This window comes from Eptesicus fuscus, chromosome 16, assembly GCF_027574615.1.
Source record: "Eptesicus fuscus isolate TK198812 chromosome 16, DD_ASM_mEF_20220401, whole genome shotgun sequence".
Classification (NCBI taxonomy): Eukaryota; Metazoa; Chordata; class Mammalia; order Chiroptera; family Vespertilionidae; genus Eptesicus; species Eptesicus fuscus.
Genome location: NC_072488.1, coordinates 38906220 through 38931126, shown reverse-complemented (window position 1 = coordinate 38931126; position 24907 = coordinate 38906220). Strand labels below are relative to the sequence as shown.

The following is a 24907-nucleotide window of genomic DNA, read 5'->3' as shown; positions in this document are numbered from 1 at the left end:
AAACTCAGAATTAAGACCACAGGTGAACAGGGATGATGTGTTCATAAGCAGCAAAGCTCCTGTGTTCAAATAAATAGCCCTAGTAAACAGGAAAACATAAATACTAAACATTACATACACACACACACACAGAACAGGGAGGGTGAAACAGAGTATGAGGTCATCATGATTCAACATGGTGGTTTTCCAAAGCTGTGAATTGTCTCTAATGCCCCAAGGAGAAGACATATCATACTACCTTTGCACATGATTCTACCAAACCCAACTTTTTGCTTTCTCAGACATGAGGGACTACAGCATTTGAACCAAAGGCATACAGTTGCAGAGTCTTCAGAAGGGAAAACATGCTAAACTGCCAGAAGAATTACTTTGCCCCCAATATTCTGGAACAGATGGAGCACATCAACTTCTCCATGACCAAAATACACAATCATGACTGTGCATTTGTGCCTTCATATATAACATGTCCCTAAATATTAAGATGTTTCATTCAATTCAACAAATATTCCTCAGACACTTACTACCTAAAAGACACTCTGGTGGGCTCTTTAGGGAGCACCCAGATAAGTCATAGAAAATACTCACTGATATTTCATAGCATATTACATTACCATATTACCTGCCACATTCAATAAAATCCTTTGAGTCTAAAAAATACTGTGAATCTAAACTCATTCTATGAATCCAGTACTATACTGATACCAAACCAGACAAGACATTACAAAAAAGAAAATTACAAGCCAATATCCTTGATGAACATAGATTCAAAAATTCTCAACAAAATATTAGCAAACTGGATTCAAAGAATACATTAAAAGGATTATACACCATGACCAAGTAGTATTTACCCCTGGGATGCAAGGATGGTTCAACATCTGTACATCAATTAATGTGATACATCACATTAACAAAATAAAACATAAAAACCATATGATCTCAATTGATGCATAGAAAGTGTTTGACAAAATTCAACATCCTTTTATGGTAAAAACTCAACCAAGTGCATATAGAAGGAACATATTTCAACATAATAAAGGCTATATATGACAAATCTACAGCAAATATTCTCCATGATTAAAAGCTGAAAACTACTCCTCTAAGGTCAGGAAGGAGACAAGGATGCCCACTATCACCACTTCTATTCACCATAGAATTAGAAGTCCTGAAACCATAAAACTCCTAGTAAAAAGGTAGTAAACTCTTCAACACTGCTCTTTTGGATTTGTCTCCTCAGGCAAGGGCAACAAAAGAAAAGTAAACAAATGGGACTATATTGAACTAACAAGTTTTTGTACAGTGAAAGAAACCATTAAAAATGAAAAGACAACCTACTCAATAGGAGAAGATATTCGCTTCAGTGTTCCCTAACTTCATGATCATTGTAAAGATATTTTAACACAGTGATTCTCAAAGTTTACTGCATGTTAGAATCATCTGAGGAGAACAAGTACCTCAGAAGATATCTGCAAATGAAACATCCAATAAGGCATTAATATCCAAAATAAATAAGGAACTCATACAACTTAATACCAAAAAACTCCAAACAATCCAATTGAAAAATGGGCAGAGGACCTGAATAGACACTCCTCCAAAGAGGACATACATATGGACAACAAACATATGAAAAGATGCATACCATCACTAATCATTGGGGAAATGCAAATTAAAACCAGAATGAGATATTACCTCATACCTGTCAGAATGGCTATTATCAATAAATGAACAAACAAGAAGTATTGTCAAGGATATGAAGAAAAGGGAACCCTCATACATTGTTGGTGGAATTATAAATTAGTGCAGCCACTTTGGAAAACAGTATGAAATTTCCTCAAAAAAGTAAATATACAGCTGCCATATGATCCAGCAATTCCACTTCTGGGTATTTCTCCAAACAAAACAAAAGATTTGACATTGGGTGGTGGGCACACAATGTAATATACAGATGATATTTCATAGAATTGTATACTTGAAACCTATATGATTATTAATTAATGTCACCCCAATAAATTTAATGTAAAAATAAAATATATATATATATATATATATATATATATATATAGAGAGAGAGAGAGAGAGAGAGAGAGAGAGAGAGAGAGAGAGAGAAGGCTTCTCCCCAGAGCATGTAATACAAGAGACCAAAACTTAAGCTGCAATACATGTTTTTGACTGAGCCTTGAAAATCACACTCTATCACTTTTGCTGTATTCTATTGCTCACACAGATGAGCCCTGAGTCAAAGTATGAGGGGTTACAAAAGAAGTTCTAGGGATCAGTGAAGATCTTGGAGGCGTTCTCGGGTATTTTATATGTAGACCTTGGCTCCATCTACTGTCTTCACCAAAACACTTGATTGTCCAAGCCTAGAGATTACTTAGAAGAAGCCAAGCCACTGAAATTCATGAGGTTTTGTGATCCTAATGCTATCCACCTAGAAGTCTACAGTTCATTCATTTATTTTACTACATACTCATTGAGCATTTACTATATATTGGGCACAATTCTAGTACTTGGAATACATCAGTGAGCAAAACTAAACAATAGGCAAATATATTAACTCATCATCTGTCTTCTTTCTAGACTTTGAAAAGATTGATACCTTCTGATTTCTGGGCTTCTTGAAAGTCATTCTGTTAATTCTAGAACCTAGCCTTCATAAATGTAAAACCAAAACAAAAATAACAACTATTATTATTACATAAATAACAAATGTAGGACATTTACTATGTGCCAAAAGTGTGCTAAGCAGTTTACATTTATTATATTATGTGATAATCTTAACAACTCTATGAAGTAAGTACTATTATCATCAGCAGTTTTTTATTTGTTTGTTTGTTTGTTTGTTTTTGCAAATGAGGAACCTGAGGCTTAGGGAAATAACTTGTCCAGTCATACAGTTAGTCATACATGAAAGATCTGGGCCTCTAAACCTAAAACTGTCTTATAACAAAATCTGTTGAGGAATCATTCCCTAACACTGAGATGCAAATGCCTCCAGAGGCCAGGTAAGTGATATAAGGGGAGAGAGCCAATGAGACAGTAGGAAATAGTCGTAACATTGGCGAGCCATGGACTCATGTCTGTCTCAAGTCATGAAAAGTCACATATTTCTAAAATACTGCATTTGCCAAATAAAATACATCCCAGGTCCAGATTCAGCTAGCAAGACCAAGGTTCAAAGTTTAGGTATCATATGTTAAATTCAATTAATTTCTCAACCACAAGAATCTTCAACAATCTTCTACAGCTTGGTTTTCATCCAAAGTTTATATTTAAAATATCGGTTTCTCATGATGAATGAGACAGGGGAGAATAAACTAAGACTTAATTCTTCATTTATTCATTCAACACATATTTATTGAGAGGCTAAGCTCTGGGGTTAAAGCAGACAATATGACAGATGTCATTCCTGCTTCTTGGAAATTAGGACTAGTTGCTGAGCTTTCCATTGATACTTTAGGGGACACTCAATGTTTCTCAAACTTATTTTAATATTTTGCAAGGCCTAATGTTCCAAGGAAAAGACTTTGGGAAGTACTTTGCCTTAAACCATGAGATGCAAGATTGCAGCACATTAGGTAAGCAGAATTTCCTGGTTTAGCCAGCACAGTGATTTATAAAGCTTTTGGAAATGTCTTTAGGAAGGGCCTGTACTCTGCCGTTGGACACAGACTCCACTATTATCTATTGGATGGCACCTGTCCTGCTTCAAATATTTATATCACTAATGGCTACTGAATGGATTTGCATTTACAGCCCCTTTTCACAACACAGAATCTCTGCTGCTCTGAAATCCTCTTGGCATTTCAGGAAAAACTAAGAAAGAATGAAAATTGTTAATTTAAATATTCCAGGTGGAGATAAAGCCAGGGCAGTGACTGGAAAGCAAGAAGACATGCCAAGATAGAAAAACATCAGAGACTCCAAGAAACTCTGTAGAATCGTGGGAAATAAAAATGTTGTCATGGGAAAATGACTTGGGAGACAAATCCACAAGCAACAAAATGAGATCCATGCCATCCCAAGTACAGGCAAAACAGAACACCTCAAGGATATGATTACCAGATAAAGTACAGAATTTTTAGTCAAATTTGAATTTCAGATGAACATTAAATGCATAAAGGTGTGCCAAGTATTGCATAGAATACACTTATATTAAGAAATTGTTATTTAGCTGAAACTCAAATTTAACTGATGTCATAGATTTTTATTTGCAAAATCTAGCAACCCTACTCACGGAACAACTAGCCAGTGGCTTAGTGGCACCTGGTAGACTTTATTTTTTTCTAATGTGAAGGTCATCTGTGTACCTTTGATTCTGATTGTAAAGGCTGTGGATCCTGCAACCATTAAATATGCAGGGTGGCTGAAATCTGTTTAGTTGAGAACAGAATCAATGGGTTTGGGCCTGGGAGAGAACCTTACAAATCATATAGTCTCACTCTCTGCAGGAATCTTACAGAAGTGGCCAGAATAGTGAATTATAACCAGATTTAAAAATAACATTGCACAGGGGTTGGCCATAGGCCTCGGGACTTGTATCGTATGCCTAGACATAAAGAAATAGTGAGAGGCTAACTCTACAGAATACCAGCCCAAATGTTAGCCAAAAGTCAGAGGAAGAAAACTGTTGGGTAGCTTTTTTCAACATCACCAAATGTTTGCTATACTTTCTTCTACATACTTAAAAAAAGAAGAAAGCCTGCTGTTTAGTATTAAGTTTTACTATAAAAGTATATCTAATTCAACACACACACACACACACACACACACACACACACACACATCCAAAAACACAATCTTGGTCATTTCTCAGACCAAAGTTTCCCCATTGGAATGAAGATCACTGTTGCACTTTAAAATTAAGTTAGAATTCTTTGAAGAGAATTCTCATTATGGTGATCCATCATCCTTAAGGACTTTCAGAAACAAAAGGGAGACTTTCACCTTAGGATATTCCAACAGCAAAGGGTGAAGGTTGTGGAGTTTCCAGAACCAATTTTTCCATTTCTTATCCAGACAGAGGAAATGTATGGGACACGGGGGGCTATGTACCTTTGATTTCCTCTCTTCACTGATTGCTTTTGCCCTGAAGCTCATTTGTGTTTGTACATGGCTGAGCTTGAGGTGCATAGGGGTGTGTGTGTGTGCATGTGTGTGTGTATGTTTGAGTACACATATGTATGTGTGTGCATATATTGATTTGTGATGAATGCATTTGGTTCTACCAACTCATGTGATATGGAGACGTCTTCCTTTGCACTCCAGTTCCTTTGGTATTCAGGGGAAAAATGTAAATATTCTTATACTTGGGATGTGATGGTTAATTTTATGTGTCAGCTTGGCTAGTCCATAGTATCCAGATATTTGGTCAAACACCAGCTGGAGATTGGCATGAAAAGTCAGTAGACTTTGAGTAAATCAGATTATCCTACATAGTGTGGGTGAGCCTTGTTCAATCAGTTAAATACCCTAAAAGAAATAGAATGAGGTCCCCTGAGGAAGAGGGCATTCTGTCAATGGTCTGCCTTCAGCCAACTGTCCTACCCTGCAGATTTCACACTTGCCAGCTTCCAAGATCATGTGAGCCAATCAATCTCTTAAAATAAATCTTAATAAATCTCCAGTTAAATACACATATATACATACACATAGGTATTTTATCCAAATTTTTATCAAATAAGACAGCCAAATTCCTTTTTACATTATGCCATCAGTTTATGAAATCCTTCTAGAATCTTTTCTGAGTTCTATATGGCTTTCCGAGCTCTGTGTCTTGACTGACAAGATGCCTTCAGAAGCCCACCATTACACTTGGCCTTGCCAGAGACTTCAAGAAGCTGATGGGTGCCCTCTCCCCTCAGGAAGGGTGAATTCACCTACACAGGTCTTCTCCACCATGGCCTGGAGCTTGGGATCTAGTATCAGAGATGAGCTTCTTTGAAAAGCCAGCCAAAAGGCAAATGCTGCTACTCTCACTGTATGTGTGAAATTTTTGCACAGCTGCAGGCTTCAAGGGAGCCTCAATGAGGGAGAAGAGCAGCAGGCCGGATCCCAAACTCTCCAGAAACTTCAGGACACGCGGCTCTCAGTGCTGAACTGAAGACCCTCTCCAAGGACCATGGAGCCAGCTAAGGGATGAGTGGGGCTCTGCGTGCAGCCAAGCTTCCTCGGATGACATCGCTGTTACCCAGATGGCATTAAACAGTTACGCTCTGCTTCAAGGGAACTCTGAATCGCAGATGCCCCGGGTGTGTTGAAAATCCACCGGTAAGGTTAGCCCAAACACTCACATTCTGCTTTCTATGCATGGGTATCAAAGTTAGCGCAGGCCCCTCGACACCATAATCCATTATCAAAAACTGAAAGCAGCTGGTTGGATTTCTAAACTTTCTACACAGAGAAATGCATCTGGTCCCAGTTTGCTGCAAAGAAATCAGTTTTGTTCTTTCTCACAGACCAGCTACGGAAAGCACTGGGAGCAAGCAGCCTGGTTCCCCAAATATAGGGCCATCGTGCCGAGCTTAAGGCTTCATTCAGGCTGAGGAATTTTCAGCCCATCTCCACCTCGGGTGCCCTTCTGCCTCCAGCCAGGGCCTCAGCCAAGCAGGGACTCTGAACCCCCACCAGTTCAGAACAAGGAGGCTGGGAATTAGCAAAGCAGCTCCAGCCCCTCAGAGAAATCTCTGCACAGATCATGTGTATGAAAGGGAAAAGAAATCATTTGTAATGGATTGTCTCAGAACCATTTTTTTTACGTTTGTGCAAAGCTGAAGTATCGACTAACTTTCCGTTAATTTCAAAGGCAGGGCTCAGCCATAATTTATCCCTTTGATTCCACTGACCATCAGCAGTTGTGGCCATTTTCTGCCCGGCATGGAGAACAGTTAAATGATGATGTCCTTACCCCCCTTTGACTTCTCCTCCAGCCTGTTTCAGCAGTCTCACCCGGGCACTTCCTGTCTCCCCAGCCCCACTGTCTGGCACTTATTTCAGACAAGTCAATATGTTTAAATTATATCTCAGCTCAAGGTAATTAATCATAAAGCTTTATGCTTTGTAATGTGGTTTGTGTGTGTTTTTTTTAAACTTCTGGTTGGCATTCCACTGAATCACAATTAGAAAGGAAAAGCTATCCTTGATGTGTCGCGAATATCACATAAATGCCCAGGCTGGGACTCCTTCCTGGGCAAGCACAGGAGCACTTTGAAACCCTCTGCTCTTTTAGGGATCTAAGAGGGTCAAGGTGGCATTGTGGGAAATGTTAGGCAGATCAAAGGAAAGATCCATATGAGCTGACTGGATCCCTTTGCACAGAAACAATCTACTTTGAAAACATAAAAGTCAGGTGATGAGTTGTCTCTGTAATGCATTTTGCAAACACAACAAAGGCTCTGAAGTTCACGCATAATTATGCCACAGGACTGTATTGGACACACACTTCACTAAGATTGATAGGTGTTTGCTTCAGACGAGTTTTAATGGCAGCCTTACAGCACGTGACCTTAGTATTCAGTTTTATCATTTGTATCCAGTCCAAGGCGTGTGTGCATAAGATGGGATCATTCCCAACACTCTCGAGGGTCAACTGGTATTCAGGCTCCCATCCCTTAGTGAAGAATTCCCCATCCATAAAGTAAGTGAAGAGTCCAAGACACTTCACAAAGAAGGGTGGAAAGGGAAACCTAGGTTTCAGAAAAATGGGGCTGGAGACTCATTAAGAGATTCAATGTTCCAAAAAAGATGATTAATGTAGACACATTTCAGATTTTATAAAAATAATGCACACTGTTGACTCAGGGTGGGAAACAGATATTCTAGCCATTTTAAGTGGAAGAGACAACAGGGAAGGAGAGGCTTTCTAGATCCCTGGAGGGGCAGAAGGGGCAGGTGCCAGGCTGGGCTTTCTGGAATGACTTCCAGAACCATTTGATGCTGATACACACAGGGGATGAGGAAAAGCACAGAGTGGCTATTGCAGGGCAGTAGCTCATCTCTTTCAAAAGCATCTTGAAGTAGGATCAGTCCTGACTAGTTTATATACCATCTTCATGCAACAGTGACCTTAATATAACAACAAAAACCAACCAAACAAAAACCTCTCAGCCTAACAACATACATGCATGTTCTCCAAGGCCCATTTTTAAAAAATACATATTTTTTTTACCTATTTCAAAGAAGAAGCAAGAGGGAGAGAGAGACAGAAACATCAATGATGAGAGAGAATCATGGATTGGCTGCCTCCTGCATGCCCCTATCAGGGATCAAGCCCACAACCCAGGCATGTGTCTTGACTGGAATCAAACCATGACCTCCTGGTTCATGGGTTGACATTCAACCACTGAGCCATGCCGGATGGGCTCCAAGGCCCTTTTTTTTTGCTAAGATTCTGGCCACCCTGAGGTTGGCACTCTAAGTTACATAGGAAACAAAATTTATAGAATGTCAAAGGCAGACATTGTAGGGCGACTAACATGTATTATCTGCGCAGATTCCCAAAGAAAGCAAGCTTAAAAATGGATGGCTGACTACATTTTAATCATAGCCCTGGAATGAGGATAAGTGAGCAAGCGTTGATTAGCCTCAGCCAATATATTAACTACATCCTTGATTAAATCCTGGGACACAGAGTATAAAAATATTCTATGACAGTGGACAAACTAACACCCCCCCCCCCATTTTTGTCATGCAAGCTTTATTGGAGCAGAGCTACATCTTTTTTTTACCCATCTTTAATGGCTGCTTTTGCACACCAGTGGCAGGCAGAGCTGAGTGGTCATAACAGAGGTAGTAGAGCCCACAAAACCTATAATATTTTACCATCTGCCCCCTTTAGAGAAAAGTTCTCTAGCCTTTGGTTTAGGGCAGCAGGGACCACATAGATGAGTCACAGATGCTGGTTCTCAATAATGATACAGATTTGCTATGAACTTGTAGCTACCATACCATTCAAACACTGCGGCACAGTGGAGAATCATGTGTTCCACAAGTAAGAGCTATTTGATGTTTTCCTATCTGACAATGCAGCCCTGCTTCTCTGTTATCTTCTGGACTGAGGAGGAAGCTAACAAAAGGCAGGCAGTTGTTCAAAGGTTCTAGATTCAAAAGAGCAAGAAGCTTTCTGGATCAGAGCTGTCCAGTAAAACTTTCTGCAACGACAGAAAGGTTCTAAATCTGTGCGTCCAATACACGAACTAATATTTTTAATTTTATTTATTTTTTAATTTTAATTTAAATAGTTACACATTTCTAGTGGCTGCTGTACTGGACACTGCAGTTGTAAATCATAACCTATGTTCTCCTGATTGTTGGATCAGTCACTAACAACTTGTTAAAAAAACAAAAGATTTCAATGGAACTGATAGGGATATGAATAGATTCCCAAATCAATAAAGATCTCAGAAACATTTTATTAAAATGGCATCTGAGTAAGTCTTGTATAAATAATCAATATGTGGAAAAGACCCTCTTTTTTAAAATATATCTTAGTGGTTGAAAGTATTACATATGTCCTCTTACCCCCCTCGCTGATCCCCTTCCACCACTCTCCAAGCCCCTCCCCAGGCTTTCACCGTACTATTATCTGTGTCCATGGGTTATGCATATATGCATATAAGTTCTTTGAAAAAGACCCTCTTATTGGCAGCACATGAAATCTAAGTGTGAAGGCAGTGGAAGCTGGTAGGGTGAAAGTGAGCTATTATGCTTCAATGTTGAAGACCTGGTTTCTAAGGCTGTCAATCTCCTTCAGCATGAACTACAGGTCAAGCTTTTGACATCGTTTGTAAATACTTTAAATCATTTATCAGTTCTAAATATTCCTACTTACAACCCACATTCTCCTTTGTGGCTCACATTATATTTATTAGTTAGGTTTGGTTTTTCTATTAATTTAAATGTTGTTCTTTCTCATTTAGACAGTCAATTATTTGGGAAAAGTTACTTCAAATCTGTTCTTCACCACTGACCATTAGCTCAATAGAAAAACATTTCTAGGTTTGAACAGACAAAATTCACTTCTATTTTTCATTACTATATCTTGCATGTGAAAGAAACAGCTTGGAAACTCCCAACATACCCACTCATGACCAACTTAAAGGAATATGAGGAGCGACAACTCAGCTGCCAATTTGCCTTGTCCCAGACTCACACGTCTGTCGGATGAACAGGATATGGGCCACATTTCCCCAGCTGGACATCTGGGCCTTGCAGCTGCCACCAGGACCCCATGTGGCTAGGAATGTCAGCTTAAATCTGAGACCGAGTCAAGGAAAGGAGAAATGGCAGGAGCCTGTGTGGTACCTGAACATCCCATGTGAACACTTTCACCTTGTACCTTTGTCAAATCTCCAAGGATAAAATATACACCAGAGGCATCACCACGTCACAAAATACCAAATCACCATGTCTGGTAAGCGAACAACAAAATCTTGCCCCTGTGGCACTGAATACGTGGCTCTATCCAATTGTAAGGCCACTGGTTCCCACTGAAACTTAAAATCTAAGCAAGGAAAAAATGATTTGGGGCCTGATTATGTCTCAGGCCCTTTCTTTTTCTGCACAGGGACAGTGACAGGCGGGCAAGATTGAACATGGCAAAGCAGAATGATGCAGGCTCTTGAACTTCAGCTGACAATTACTGTAGCATTCTCCTCCAAGATAAGGACTTCTCAGGGGACTCTCATGCATTTAAGTCTCAAAACAATAGAGAAATCCAGAAAGCTCTAGAAAGTAACAATGGAAGAGTCCTCAACAGCAACACTGTCCACAGATGTTAGAACGAGGGAGATGCCATTTCCTGCCACCTGGATTAGATATCTAAAGAGCACCTACCAAGCCTGTCACTGATGACGTTATGCAGAGCGTAAGCCATGACTTGAAAGCAGTCAAGGGGATGGCTTCACTCCACAGCAGGATGGAACTTCTATCTTAGGTGTAATGGTAACTGTGGAAAGTCAAAACCACGAGTCCATTCGAGTTCCAATAATAAACAAAATGTATGTGCGATGAATGCAATTTCTGACTGTGACTATTTCTACATTCACCACGGTGGTGCAAGTTTCCAGAACGATCGTGGCTGGAATTTTGGTCTAAACTGATCAGTCATGGTCCCCAAAGTCACTGTAATCAGAGTAACCAACACTCCTGTGTTTCTGCCAATTGCGCTACTGTGTAGACAAACCATGGATGATCAGATTGGCTTAGCTGCGATTGGAATAGTCTCCCCTGGGCTATCCTGTGACATGCGAGAGGTCTTGTAATTTTTATCAAGGCAGAGATGCTTGCTAAATTCCAGTGCTACTGTAGCTGGACATGTTTTCCCTGGACCGTCACCCAGGGAAGTCCCTCAATGAGGGCAACTCTGGTATAAGAAAGAGCATTTAAAGCCAAATGACCCACAAGTCTCTTAACTCTCTGTGCCTCAGTTTCCTTATTTATAAAAAGCTACCTTATAAGTTGTTTTAGGAATCAAACAAGATTACATTGATGTTCCTGTTACATGCTGAGTAAAAGGTGTCACCCACAAAATGCCATAATCTTATGATTGCATTTAAAGGGGCTATATGATGTCAACCAAAAATTTATACCAAAACCAGTTCTTTTCAACTTCTCTGCTCTCTGGAGGTATACTGCTTACCTTCAGCCATTTCTTAAGCTCTGCACACAATTTTCACTCTGGCTGCCCCATCTTAAAGTGTGTGTGCCAAGTCAGCGTTAATACTTACAGGGATGAGGCTTGTCCCTGTGGCTCACTAGAAATTTATTTCCTGCTGTTGTTGCAGTAACTCCATTTTTCCCAAAGGGGCCATGATATAAAGGAAATCACTATGTAGCTAAATCAGCCTGCAGCTAACACAGACAAAATCCCCAGATGAACATTCAAATTCTAATCCATTCTACTCCTCCTTCTCCAACCAGCACCATCCCTACCCACCCTGTGCTATGGGTTGAATTGTGTCCCCTCCACATTCATAAGAGCCCTAACCTTCAGAAGCTCAGAGTGTGACCTTATTTGGAGATAAGATCTTTACAGAGGTTACCCAATTAAAGTAAGGTCATTTGGTGGGTCCTAATCCTATATAATAAAAGCCTAATATGCAAATTGTCCCCTCTGGCCGTCTTTCGACCAGGAGTTCGACCGCTCACTATGATCTGCGCTGACCACCAGGGGGTGGCATGGAACATGGTGGGCATTGGTGATGCCGTGCTGGCAGTGGGTGGCAGTGGAGGTGCTGCTGGACCCGATGGGCCCTGATGAGAGCAGGACCATGGCGGGATGGTGGAGGAGGTGAGCGGGCAGCGCCAGGTCAAGGCGGGTGTGAGCAGGGGCCCAATCGCCCCACAGACAGCGACCAGCAGCAGGGGGTGGGGTCGCAGCCCAGCTCCCAGGCACTGAGGGAGCTGGGCGGGGGGCCCGGCCCTGATCGATTGCCCCATAGGCAGGATGGTGGAGCAGGTGAGGGGGCGATGCCAGGCCAAGGCAGGGTGCCAGGCAGGGCTGCGGGGGTGTGAGGCTGGGGGCAAGAGCTGGGGCCCTATCTCCTCAGGCCACCCCAAGGGACCCCACCTGTGCATGAATTTGTGCACTGGGCCTCTAGTTCAATATAACTGGTGTCCTTATGAAAGAGGAAATTTGGAAACAGACACTCAAGGAGAATGTTCTGTGAAAATGAAGGCAGAGATGGGGTGATAATGCCACAAGCCAGAGAGCACCAGAGATTGTCAGTAAGCTACCAGAAACTAGGGGAGAGGCCTGGGACTTCCTCACAGCCCTGGAAGAAACCAACCTTGTCAGCACCTCGAACTTGGACTTCAAGCCTCCAGAATTTTGCTACAGCAGCTCTAGCAAACCAATGTACCCTGGAAGGGTTATCCTCCAACAGAGAGAGAGAGAGAAAGAGAGTGGGGGGGGGGGAGCATGCTGGGTTATCCTACAGGAGAGAGGAAAGGGAATGAAGAGAAAGAACTAACATTTCTTGAGTATACGTATCATTTTAGTTTTTTTACACTACGTTGTGTAATTAATATTCCTTATATCCCTACAGAGTAGGTATTCTGCATTTTGTAGATGAACTAACTAAAACTTGGAGAATTTAAGTAACTTCCCTAATATCCTACAGGTAGCAACTAGCAAAACTAGGGTATGGACCCGGACCTAGCTCTGCAGACCTATGCTGTCCCCACCTCCTCCCTTTGCCATCTGACTCTTGAAATAGGATCTCAGGTCATCCCTAGACATTTCAGAATTCCTGCTTTGTGTACTTCCTAATAGAAATTTGACGTCTTGATTAAACTGCTCCTTATAGTTACACTACATGGAAGCTAAACCAACTACAAAAGAGGTGACACTGTCTTCTGGTTATGCGATCATTTTCCTCAGAGTTTGAGGAATACAGAAGGCAAGGTTATCACCATGATGATAAAATGGGTAGACCACGAGAGAAGAGTTGAGGTACAGTTTCTGAGTGGCTGGAGTGTCACAATGTAACCTACAGACCTTTTATGTTAAACCCAGTGTCTGAATTCACCCACTCTCCACTTGGAATTCAAGTACGTTTTGCACTCACCATCCAAGAAAACATGTTTGCTGTGTTTCTGTTCTCTTATGTGTTAACTTTTGGGGTGGCTGGGAGGTGTTTTGAATCTGTAGAAGAAAGGGTAAGAATAAACAATAATGGCAGGTGACCTTTGGGTTAGGCAGCAAGGAATCTATAGAAACATGGAAGGAAAATGGAATCTGCAATGGCCATAAGAAGAAGTTGAGTTCAAATCCTAACTTCACCTCAGAGCTGGGTAATTTCACACAAGTAGTTTATAATCTCTCAAGCCTCAAATTCCTAATCTGTAAAACATAGTTAATGTACACACTTCATGGGGCACTCATGGGAGGGTTACATCTACCAGGTTTTATATGAGAATGCCCCTGAACTGGGAGGCACCCTCCAAATAGTAGTTGCTATGTGTTTAAGACTTAATAAGAGGCAGCAGAGCATAGTGGGAAGTTAAACTTAGAATCAAAGCCCTAGTTCTAAATCTGGGCTCCATTAGCCAATTGAAATATGTAAACAGAGGGATTAATTGAGATGATGTGGGTTAAGATGCTTTAGTACAAAGCTACTGTTGTAGAATGGGAGGGGGAAACAAACAAGCCCTTCCTGGGAAATGAGTCACCAGAGGCTTTCGAAGTCTCTGGATAATCTCTCTGAGCTCCTCTAAATGGACCAAATGAACTGGGTGAACTCCCACGTCCCTTCTCTCCTGGGTGCCTGTGGTCATCCCACGTGGGTGTGAGAATCACGGGTCTGACTCTGACTGCCTCTGGATCAACAAGACCCACCTGGTCATGGCTTCCTGGGGTCACCTATGGCTAACAGAGAAGTTACTGATAGGCAAGGGAGAGAGTGACAGGGCAAGAGAGAAGGCAGGCAGGAGTGGCCTTTCTTCATCCTCAGAGCCAGGGCATCCGCAGGTTCAGGGCGAGTATAGGGCAGTCCTCTGAAAGAAACAACTAGCCATTTGCACCACAATGCCAGACCCTTTGGGGAAAATTGACCAAAATGTTCCAGCTTTCAGCACGGAATATCTTCCTTGAGTAAGTCTGCACAGGCCTAGGCACAATGGGTTAAAAGATAAAGCAAACAGCATTCTGTAGTCTTACTTTCTTGTCCTTGACCCATTGAATAGAAAACACTTGGTGTGCATTAATTATTTCTAATTTTTTTAAAAAGTGGGCACAAAGTCAATAAAGCCTCAAATGCCTGAGCTAATTACCAGTAGGTGCACGTGACTCTTCCCTTTGAATGCATGTGTATTCCAAGGCAACTAGGGCACATCTGAGGCTGACTGGTTTAAAATTAATACATTAGGACCCTGGTTCTGAAAGAGTTAACTGATGTCAAGAGAGATATCTTTTAGATTCTCAGCTGCTTTTGCAAATAGTCTTGACACCACAAGAATTTCAAGTTTTTGGTTCAGAACGCTCAACCTGTGAGGTTATAAACTTGGCAAAACCTGTTCTGCCTTGGCTGTGCAGAGAACACATGCTATTTCGAAACATAAATCCACACAGCTCCGTTTACGACTCCTTAGGTTAAATGTTAGAGACGTTATAACAAACTGGAAAATATGTGTAGCAGGTAGTTATTTGATTTACAGGGGGAACTGTAAAGGGGCCCATTTGCCTAGTGTTTTGGAAGCTTTTTTGGGGGGTAGGGGTTGCGGGGTGGGGAGTTGGTCTCTGAGCCCACTGGTTTTACTGTCCTGATCAGGAGAAGAGTCCTCAGAACTGTCCACATGGGATCCATGGGATCAGTCACCTGAGGCTGACTTTCAGACTCTGCATGCTAACATTAAAACCAAAACAAAACTCTAGAAGTTCCAAGACCCCTCCGTAGGCCCCATGGTCCCTCATCACATACTGATGCACCGTGTTACAAATTTTATCTAATCAACCGACATTTTAAGGAGTGGATAATTCAACAAGAATAACAATGTGGTGACAGTTTAGCCTCCCCCTGCCCTTCATAAAAACACTACCTTCTATTTGGTCTCCACTCAGGTCAAGACATTTCACTAATTTGCTAGTCATTAAAAAGATATTTTTATACCCAGACTGTAATATTATACTCCTGAGTGATTATGAAAGCTCCCAACAGAATTCCAGACTCGAAATGGAAGGATGGGAAGCTGAACTGCAATTATGATACTTTAAGTAATTCCACAAAAGTACAACCACTGTTAAACAATTTATGGTCTTTGATCTTGTCACAGATCTCCAGAAATCTTCATATCACTCAAGCTAAATATTTCCAAACAGAAAAGGGATAGTTTCTCTCCCCTCTACCACCCACTCATCCAGGCTGAAGATACAGAAATAAAGTTTCCAGATGTTTGCTTTGAGAGGTCTGACCACAGGAGGGGCATTTCTGCCAGCCTTAAGGGGGGACCTGCCCAAACCAAACACCTTGCCTGGCATTGATTCTGTTTGTCCAATTTGTGTATCACTAAAAGTGTAACTGGGAAGTGAGAGAAGAGATAACTTTTAATTAATAAATCGATTTAAAGTTTTGCAAGAACCAGACCTGTGGCTCTCAAACCTCGGCATGTCTCAGAATTCCCCACAGGGCATATTAAAGGGCAGAGAGGCTGGCCCCAGCCCTAGTTTTTCTGATTCAGGAGATGTTGGGTGGGGCCCAGGAATTAGCCTTTCTAACAAGTTCCCAGGTGATACTGATGTTGCTGGTGCCCGCACTATTAGAGCTAAACCTATGGCTTCTGTTTCGTTAGACACAGTTAAATTGTGACCTGAAGGATGTGGCGTTCTTAGACTGCATCACAGCTGTGTCAGGAAATAAGAGGGGGGAAAAGGGCAGGTCTAGGTCACCCTAACACCAAATCAAAAGCTCACTTTAAGAAAACAACCCCTTCTTAGAGGAGCCTCTGTCTTCACGATGAGCCCTCAACCCCCATGACTGAGAGAACAGTGTTCGTCACCCAGAAGGGAAGCAGCCTGGGAACTGGGAAGTTTAGCATCAGGGAAAAAGGGGACCTAATTGTTAAAGTCAGCGTATTCATTAGGAAAATCTCATTTCACTTGAAGAGCAAAGAAAGAGAAAAACAAACAAAAAACAAACAAACAAACAGAAATAAGAGCTTATGATGGTTAAGGCTCTTCCTTCTATAACAAATGTTTTATCCTTAAACAGCTGTCATGTACTTCAGCTACTTAGCATTTACAAATAAGTTATTTTCAAATTCAGTTTGGGTTGTCTTCATTTGCAAACTTAGGCCAGACCTCCTTTGGTAATTCATATGACAGCAGTGATTGCGTGGAATTTGCTTGCTAGATTTGCTGTCTTAAAAAAAAAAAAAAAAGTGAGAAGAGAGGGTAGGGGCCAAAGAGATTATCAGGACATTATTTAACTTTTGAAACAGAGAAAGCTCCAACCGGATGATGAAATTTCACAGGCTCTCTGCTGATTTGTTTGTGAAGTCTGCACTAAGAAATCCTAAAGAAGGGTTAGGTGATGATATCACTGTTCTCAGATAATCCCCCTCAGTAATTATGCCCATTTTTGCCTCGGGGATCTAGAGAACTCACGCTGAAGCAGGTGGGCTGTTTTGCAATCATTTCCCAGATACCTGCAGCTGAGTCTATCTGGACAGGGTAGAAAAAGGAATACTTATTGGAAGAGAAAATGCTGAAGCCATCTGAAGGAATATTACAATTGTTCATTTATGAACAATCTTTAAAGGCTTTGCCCAGAGTGGAGGAAAAAAAGGTAACTGGATTATATTTGGTTGGTTTTTATTAAGAAGGAAATGTTATATTTTAGCACTTCCAAACAAAAGTAAACTACAGGGAGACATCGAAAGGCTAGGAAGCTGAGCTGGTAGTGGTAATAACATCAAACATTTACTGAGCACATATCTGACCTTCACGGCAATCCCATGAGGAAGCACAGGCCTGGAGAGATTGGGTAACAAGCTCAGAGTCGAGGGGTAGGCGGCAGAGCTTGCCTCTGTCTGACTCCAAGGCCCCTGGTAGGTCAGAAAGACTAATTTGCAAAATAAAACAAGTTGATTTTTTATAAAGTGTGGTTGCTATTGGGTGAAAAGGTGAAAAGATGCAAACGGTAAGCCCTTTGTCCTATCATGTCCATGGGTGGGATCTATAAAATGAGAGTTCCTGTCACTGTGGAGAAGGAACACCAGAGGTCACGTTGAGGGGGGCTACACTAGACCTGCCCACTTCCATTTGTTGTCATCTGAGCAGTCATTGTCTATAATTGTCCTTGTGTCACTCAATCTGCTGAAGGAACCAGGTGCTCTGCAAACCATCTACTAAATGTTCTGCCTTCCTTGGGATCTTATCAAACCCCTTTCCCAGACTTTAATAGCCCACAATGAGAAACCACTCAATTTATTAAAACACTGAAACTCTCTCAGCCCAGTAATTCTGATCATTTTTCAAAAGGCTGAAAATATACTTAGCATATTACAACTATGCTGTGGCTGATGTTCTCCTCCAAAACTGGCCCGCCCCACATGTTCCCCGTCTCAGTACATGGCCCCTCTCAGCATCTCAAGCCATAATATATGTCATCCTTGTTTCTTCCTCTGTCCCTCTTCCTCCGCATCTGACCCACCACCCACTCCTAAAAACTATCTCCAGGTTGTATCTCAATTCCTTCCCCTCTTCTCATCTCCATCACCACCTCCCAAATCCAGAATATTATCACCTCTCACCCAGCCAAGTCCAATCACCTCCTAGCTGGTTTTCACGCAGCAGCCAGGAGCATCGTTTTCTGCCCACTCTTCAGAAAATTCTTTTTCTTTTTAATTATGCAACAAGTACATAAATGTACAGTGGGAAGCTGAAAAGGCCCCCCTATACACCCCTTAAAAGATCCATGTCTTAACCCTGGGATTGTAAATGTGACATATATGGGGAAAAGGTCCTTACAGATGTCATTAAGTTAAGGCTCTTCAGATATGATCCTGTGTTATCCAAGTGGGCCTTAAATACCATTACTAGTGTCCCCATGGGAAAAAAGCAGAGCGAGATTAGATAGAAACAGAAGAGGAGAAAGTGATGGGACCACGGAGGCAGAGACTGGAGTGAGGCAGACAAGCCAAGGGATGCCGGCAGCCATAAGAAGTTGGAAGAGACAGGAAGGGATGCTCCTCAGACACACAGCCTTGCCAACACCTTGATTTCAGCCTGGAGAATCTGATTTCAGCTTCTGGACTCCAGAACTGTGAGATAATAAATGTGTGTAGGTTTTTTTTTTTTTTGCCACCAAGTTTGTGGTAATTAGTTACAGCATCCACAGGAAACTAATAACATACACTATCAACATAAAATTCAAAAATGATGTAGAAAATGATGAAATACTGGTACTTCTTGATTATACATTCTCCTCCTACCCATTCTACTTCCCTCACCTGGGATACCCAATGTCATGAGCTTGGGTTTTTATCAGTCCCATCTTTTTCTATGCATTATATACATGGATATACTCAAGTAAGATGTCATTTCTTTTTGTTTTAGTGAATGCAAATTGCTCCCCCAAAATGTATGGCTTAGGTCTATCTGTTTTTGAACTTCACATAAATGGAATAATACTGTGCATTACTTCTTTCACTCCACGTTAAGTTTTTGAGACTCATGCATGTTCCCAGTAGACTTACAGTTCATTTGTTTTCTCTATTGTAGTATATTCCATTGCATAAATGCAGCACAACTGATGCATCCATTTACATCTAGACTTCTCCTAGGAAAGAGTAGTGCCATTACAACAGTCCCTACTTGGAGCCCTCCCCTGGCTTCCTCCTACTATTTTAGTACATCAAACTCTTCCCAGAGTTCACCTTTGCCTCTCCCATCTCATCTCATCCCCTCTCCATGATCCTCCACTTTCTTTGGGCTCCTGGAGCACACTAAATTCACTCCTCCCTTAGGACTCTTCCTGTTGACCTTGCCTGGACCATTGCGTTCCCAGTTATTTGCATTTCTGGCTTCTTTTTATTCAAATCTCCTCAAATATCATCTAATCTCTGCAGCCTTCCCACGCCACCCAATCTAAAGTATCCCCATCCCCAATCACTTGCTCCAAAGCCCTTGTGTTTTATTTTTCGCAGTACCTCTCCCTATCTGTATGTGCCTGTGTATTTGCTTCCTGGTCTACCATCTGTCTCCCTATCCTGAGGGCATGAACTTGTCTTATCCACCAGTCTATGCCCAGCAGGTAGAACAGGGCCCAAGCAAGGAGTGGATGAATGCTCAGCATATTTTTCTTGGATGGATAAATGAGTAAGTGAGTGAATAAAGCTGTAAAGAAATCAGTACTTGAGAGTAGATTCGAGCTAACCAAACTTCATTTGCTCATTTATTCCTTCCACACATATTATCAAGTGCTTATATTTTAAAAGTCCCGAGTCCATACAGGTGAGGAGAAGACACAGTTTGCTATGACAATTTCTTGTTCTACAGATTTAGTCAGCGAGGGCTGATCTGTGGAATGTGAGGAGCTACAAGGGCGTTTATTGAAAAGGGGTTTTAACTTTGTCTCTAACTGTATGCTTCCCCTTTTCTGTGTTTAGAAGCAGGGTGGAGTGTGTACTCTCAGGGTGACTAAGCCCCTAGACTATTATTACTGAAGCAGGGGTGCTGGTTACCACACCAACCAGGCCTCTCCTTAGCCGGGAGGAGAGAATCTACCCAAGCCTGTCTGATTATTTGGGCAAGATTCCAACAGGTGGAGAGGCTGTCCCCAACCAGGCCTGCCTCCGAGAGAACAAAACATCATGGAGATACCAGACCAGTGTAAGGATTCAAAAATAGGCTAAAAAAATTTGCCTTATCATTTACTTCCTAAACTTTTAGAGCCTCTTATTACACTCTATGAATTTGATTTCAAAAATTTATCTAATTTTCATTGCAGACATGTAGCATTCATAATTCTTTCTAGAGAGCCCACTTTTTTAGACTTTATTTCTTCATTCTCTATAGCCAGAAAATACAATAACTGAAACCCATGCAGAAGAAAAACATAGCAAATGATTTTAGGGGTATCTCACATTCCCTTTCTCTAGAGTGTTTTTCTCCTTGCTTAAAAAAACAGTTCTCAACCATTAGGCTTCATCTCTTCGAACATTAACGTCAAAATCCAAACACCAAATGAATATGACAAAGAAAAGTGAAAGGGAACAGGTGCTCAGAAAATGCAGTAACTATGGGCGTCTTGGGGGACAGGATGACTCAGGAGGCTAGGCATGGATAGCAAAGCCTCTCCTGTCTGAACCACAAGTCTGAGGCCAAATCTCAGCGGGCACTACCACTGCGGGGCACACATTAGGTGGCTGGCTGCGTTACGTAGGTGAGGGAACCTATGGTGAGCACTGGCAATGCAGATAGAGGAAGCTGGATTCCAGTCTTTTCAGCACAGCTTACCCCATGCAGAACAAGAAATAGGATGGCAAACAGCACAATCACTATCCAAACACTATCACTGCCACCGGGGACCAGACAGAAACTTCCATGAGTCAGGTTGACCAGGTTAGGACCATGCCTATTTGGAGGGCTGATGTCCCTCCAAAGGGGTGGGGTCACTATGACCATCCAAGTCCACGTATTGCTAGACTGTCATAATTTCCAAAAGAAATCAGAAATGCAAAAGTTTTCTGAAATATTTAGTTCAAACGTTCGCAATACATTTGAATACCTTTTGGAATATTCTGTGGATCACACCAAATTTGTCCGTGGGTTCAATTTGGCTGGTGAGCCATCAGTTTGTAACCTCTCACCTGAGAGCAGTGGCCTCAGTGGCACCATTAATTTGACCTCTGGCATCCATAGTTCCCCCTTTCTTATAACAAATATTTTGAAACATTTTTCTTCCTTTCCTAATGTAAGATTTACAGATAGCACGACCTACCTATATATCTAATTCAAAAATTTAACTATAAGGTTCTAGCTATATGTAAAATATGGGTAATGTATCAAAAAACAAACAAACATGTTTTAATTTGTAACTGCAGAGACACAATTACCCTGGAAGGTACAATAAAATAATCAGATGCTTACCTCCTTAAGAGAAAATCACCAAGCATGCAATAGCTACAAATTGCTGAGAGGAATCCTATCTAATGAAAGAGTAATATGCAAATTGACCATCACTCCAAAACACAAGATGGCCGCCCCCATGTGATCAAAGATGGCTGCCACAAGATGGCCTGCAGGGGAGGGCAGTTGTGGGCAGTTGGGGGTGACCAGGCCAGAAAGGGAGGGCAGTTGGGGGGGACCCAGGCTTGCAGGGGAGAAAGGTTGGGGGGACCAGGCCTGCAGGGGAGGGCAGTTGTGGGCAATCAGGCAACCAGGGAGGGCAGTTAGGGGTGACTGGGCCAGCAGAGGAGGGCAGTTGGGAAAGACCAGGTCAGCAGGGGAGGACAGTTGGGGGGACCAGGCCTGCAGTGGAGGGCAACTGGGGGGGAACCAGGCCTGCAGTGGAGGACAGTTGGGCGGGACCCAGGCCTGCAGGGGAGGGCAGTTGGGGGGGACCATTCCTGCAGGGAAGGGCAGTTGGGGGGGACCAAGTCTGCAGGGGAGGGCAGTTAGGGGCAATCGGGCCGGCCGGGGAGCAGTTAGGCGTTGATCAGGCTGGCAGGTTAGGGGTTGATCAGGCTGGCAGGCAGAAGCGGTTAGGGGCAATCAGGCAGAGGCAGGCAAGTAGTTGGGAGACAGCAGTCCTGGATTGTGAGAGGGATGTCCCAGATTGGAGAGAGTGCAGGCTGGGCTGAGGGACAGACACACACACACACACACACACACACACACACACACACCCCTGTGCACAAATTTCGTGCACAGGGCCTCTAGTATAATATATTGGTTAATCATGTATAAGTGTTTTATCCACATGAATGTCCAATGGGACAATTATAAGCCATACAGATATAGGACAGGTCTCTGTTGTATAAGAATGTCCTTGCATTGCTGTTCCTGCCACTCATCACTGTGACAACCAAAATGTGCTTCCAAAACATTCCAAATGTCCCTTGGAGGGCAGTGCCACCCTGTTAAGAAACAATGACATAGACTGACCAACCAAAGGCTGACCAATAAATTTTAGTTCTCAACTGGCTGTACAACCTGAGACCATTTACTTAACCTCCTTGAACTTTCATCTGTAAAATGGGGAAACAATGATACCTACTTTATAGGTATTTATGTGGAAATAAAAAACTTTAATAATTTCAAAATGCTTAATCAAGCTCTAAGCCACTGTGAGCTTTGTGTGTCACTATTGGGTTAAAATCAGATGGTAGTTGCTCCAAGGCATATTTCCACAGTCTGAAACTATTGCTAATTCCAAGTGTTCTTTGGAATTCTAGAGTTTGTAAAGGAAGCATGTTGAAAAAGGCAAGTCCTATCTATATATATAAAAGGCTAAGTGACTCTCCAACCGGCCCATAGGCATGATGCACACTGACCACCAGGGGGCAGAAGCTCAATGCAGGAGCTGCCGAGCTGTGGTGACTTGGCAGCAGCAGTTCCAGAGAGGAGGGAGCCTGATTCTGGGGTGTATCACCCAAGAACCGCCCTCTCACAATCTGGGACCCCTCGGGGGATGTCGGAGAGCTGGTTTTAGCCCAATCCCGCAGGCCAGGCTGAGGGACCCCATCTGTCTGAGGGATCCCATTCACTCCAGATGCCCTTTGAGCCACTGCACTACGCCAGGTGCGGACGGCTGGGGAGGGACCATGGGAGGTTGGCTCCAGGGCGTGTCCGGACCTTTTCACCCAGTCCTGACCTGCCGGCCACCTTCTAATTAATTCCCTTTTAATGTGCAGGAATCCATGCACCGGGGCACTAGTAGAGATATAAGGCTTCACTATGACCCTGAACAAAGTTTTCCATCATTTTGCTGACTCTAATTCTAGTTAGAAGAAAGCCACAAAGATACTGGTACAAATTATACCACTCTCTCAAAAGGCGGAAGACAGTTGGGGTTAGGTTTTAAAGACAATGCTGGCTTCAAGTAATAACATTTTCCCTCTGTTTAGAGGACATCTGTCAATGAGGCACAAAGGTTTGACCTCAGAAGACCAGACAGAGACTTTTCAGCTCTCCACTTTATTGTGGGATAGTTTTTTAAAAGCTACTCCAGGCCAAACACATGGTAGGTTCTTATAACAAATCAGTACCCATATTAGCTCTCAGTAATAATCCCAGGCTTGATTTGTAGACAGAATTTGTCAGCCTGACCCTGTTGCCACCTAAAGGAGGTGGCTACTAGTGAGTCAGGCGTTGACGTTCTGTCTCAGGTTCTCGTTTGTCAGAGAGAAAGAGAAGGGACTGGATGAGCCAAATATATCTAGGATTACAAACCATCATGTGACAAAGTGCAGAAAAAAGACTGAGAGGCACCAGCATGTTTAAATAAATATCTGCAAAAATAAAATAATTGATTTCAGGGTATTGTAAATTAAAGATGTTTTATATCTTTATATTTATATTTTCAATTTTCCTGTTACTTCCTATGAGGAACTTAAGTCTACCAAACTAGATACACAAACTAGGGTGAAATATAGCAAATACATTTTCAGTGAAGTCACCAACTAAAATATGTTTTCCCCAAAAATCTAGGCCCAGTGCCCTACCTTGGTTTAGTTAGTATTAACCTATATGTTGTTCTCATATTGTTGAACTAGACAAATATGAAAGAATGGAATACTATGAGCTAAACCTAAAGCAAGTCACTAATTCATTTAACTCAACGCATGGATTTTCATGCTAAGAACAAACAAAAGCAAGCTACCAAACAAAAAAAAAAACATGTCTCTGACATTGAAATATTTTTCCTCTCGAGAGTAAATATCCATATTTTTCCTCACTTAAATGCTATGATCCAGTGATTAAAGAGCCAAAGGAGAGAATAACTTCCCTGGTCTCTAAAACGTTGATTAATCATAACTAAAGTTTTTCTTTCTCCCCATCCCCCAAAAAGGGAAGGAAAGTGACAACTTTAAAAATAACTAAAATATATGCTATATATATATATATATTAAAAGTTGAGGCAAACCCCCAAAATAAATAGACACAATTTAAAGAACTAGACAAAATACAGGGAGAAAAATATCTTCTAGCCCTGTGTTCATTCTTAGTAGCACAAGAGATACTTTATATTTTCTTGGCCATGTTTAAGCCATTCAAGCACCATTGCTATAACTTTTTTTTGTCACTTCATAACCTTTATTTCACAGTTTCAACTTTTAAAAGAACTTTTATTCATCACCCCAACTCAAAAACTAGTAGACACATTTTAAGTATGCTGCCACCAAGTGGCAGTCCTGTTCAGTCGCCTGAATCAAACAAAAACCTTTGGCTTTGCCTGCCATTCAGAAG

At 41.9% G+C, this 24907-nt stretch overlaps 2 long non-coding RNA genes across 2 annotated transcripts in view; one reads left to right on the top strand and one right to left on the bottom strand.

The window, feature by feature from the left end:
- LOC129151893 (uncharacterized) overlaps nt 1–24907 on the bottom strand; it is a 281281-nt gene continuing 256374 nt past the window's right edge. The window contains exon 3 of the long non-coding RNA XR_008558606.1: nt 1–79. This is a non-coding gene — a long non-coding RNA (uncharacterized LOC129151893). The remainder of the gene's footprint in view (nt 80–24907) is intronic.
- LOC114233721 (uncharacterized) lies at nt 5829–11013 on the top strand. Its single transcript, XR_003619876.2, has 2 exons — nt 5829–6267; nt 10050–11013. It is a non-coding gene; the product is annotated as an uncharacterized LOC114233721 (long non-coding RNA).